The following is a 1,206-nucleotide window of genomic DNA, read 5'->3' as shown; positions in this document are numbered from 1 at the left end:
CTCATACAATGATGGGGTTAGGGACGCTGATCCCCTGTACAGTTTGAAATCTTTATATAACTTTTCACTCCCCCCCAAACTTAACTACTAATAGCCCATTCTTGACCGAAAGTCCTACCAGTAACATAAATAGTCAATAGCAAATACTCTGCATGTTGTGTGTGTCATTTGCTATGTTCCAACGATAAAGTAAGATAGGGAAAAGAAAACGTTAAGAAAATCATAAGGGGCTCGGCACCCATAGCTCAGTGGTTAGAGTGCCGGCCGGCCACATGCACCAGGGCTGGGAGGTTCCAACCTAGCTCGGGGCTGCTAACCAACAATGACAACAAAAATAACAAAAATAGCTGGGCATTGTGTGGGCGCCTGTCATTCCAGCTACTTGGGAGGCTGAGGTAAGAGAATAGCTGAAGCCCAGGAGTTTGAGGTTGCTGTGAGCTCTAATGCCACGGCACTCTACTAAGTGTGATATAGTGAGACTCTGTCTCCAAAAAAAAAAGAAAAGAAAATATGTCTACTATTCATTTAGTGGAAGTGGACTGTTGTAAAGGCCTTCATCCTAGGCGCACGCAGGAGAGACCTTGTCTGGGAAGGAGACGAAATGGCAGAAGTGGAGCAAAAGAAGAAGCGGACTTTCCGCAAATTCACCTACCGTGGCGCGGATCTTGACCAGTTGCTGGATATGTCCTATGAGCAGCTGATGCAGCTTCACAGTGCCCGCCCGCGGTGGCGGCTGAACAGAGGCCTGCGCAGCAAGCAGCACTCACTGCTGAAGTGAGTAAGGCCAAGAAGGAGGCACCACCCATGGAGAAGCCAGAAGTGGTGAAGACACACCTGTGGGACACGATCATCCCACCTGAAAGGTGGGCAGCATGGTGGGTGTCTACAATGACAAGACCGTCAACCAGGTGGAGATCAAGCCTGAAGTGATCGGTCACTGCCTAGGGGAGTTCTCCATTACCTACAAGCCTGTGAAGCATGGCTGACCCGGCATTGGGGCCACCCACTCCTCCCACTTCATCCCTCTCAAGTAGGCTGCCCAGTCAATAAGATACTTCTCCAGTTAAAAAAAAAAAAAAAAGACCTTCATCCTTGCCATCTTCACATGGAGTTGGCAGAGGAAGAGGAGGGATGGGTCTTGCTCTTGGGGAGAGGGCAGAGGTGGGAAGGAGGAAGAGGAGGGAGAGGAAGGATGGGTCTTGCTCT

The 1,206-nt window shown here is 49.8% G+C and overlaps 1 pseudogene; it reads left to right on the top strand.

Moving 5' to 3' along the window:
• Positions 1-586: 586 nt before the first annotated feature.
• On the top strand, positions 587-1,034 carry LOC100965507 (annotated as a pseudogene).
• The last annotated feature ends 172 nt before the right edge of the window (positions 1,035-1,206 follow it).

This window comes from Otolemur garnettii, unplaced genomic scaffold (genome assembly GCF_000181295.1).
Source record: "Otolemur garnettii isolate 467f Iridium unplaced genomic scaffold, OtoGar3 scaffold00033, whole genome shotgun sequence".
Classification (NCBI taxonomy): Eukaryota; Metazoa; Chordata; class Mammalia; order Primates; family Galagidae; genus Otolemur; species Otolemur garnettii.
The sequence above is the reverse complement of the archived record's forward strand: the minus strand, read 5'-3'. Positions and strand labels throughout refer to the sequence as shown.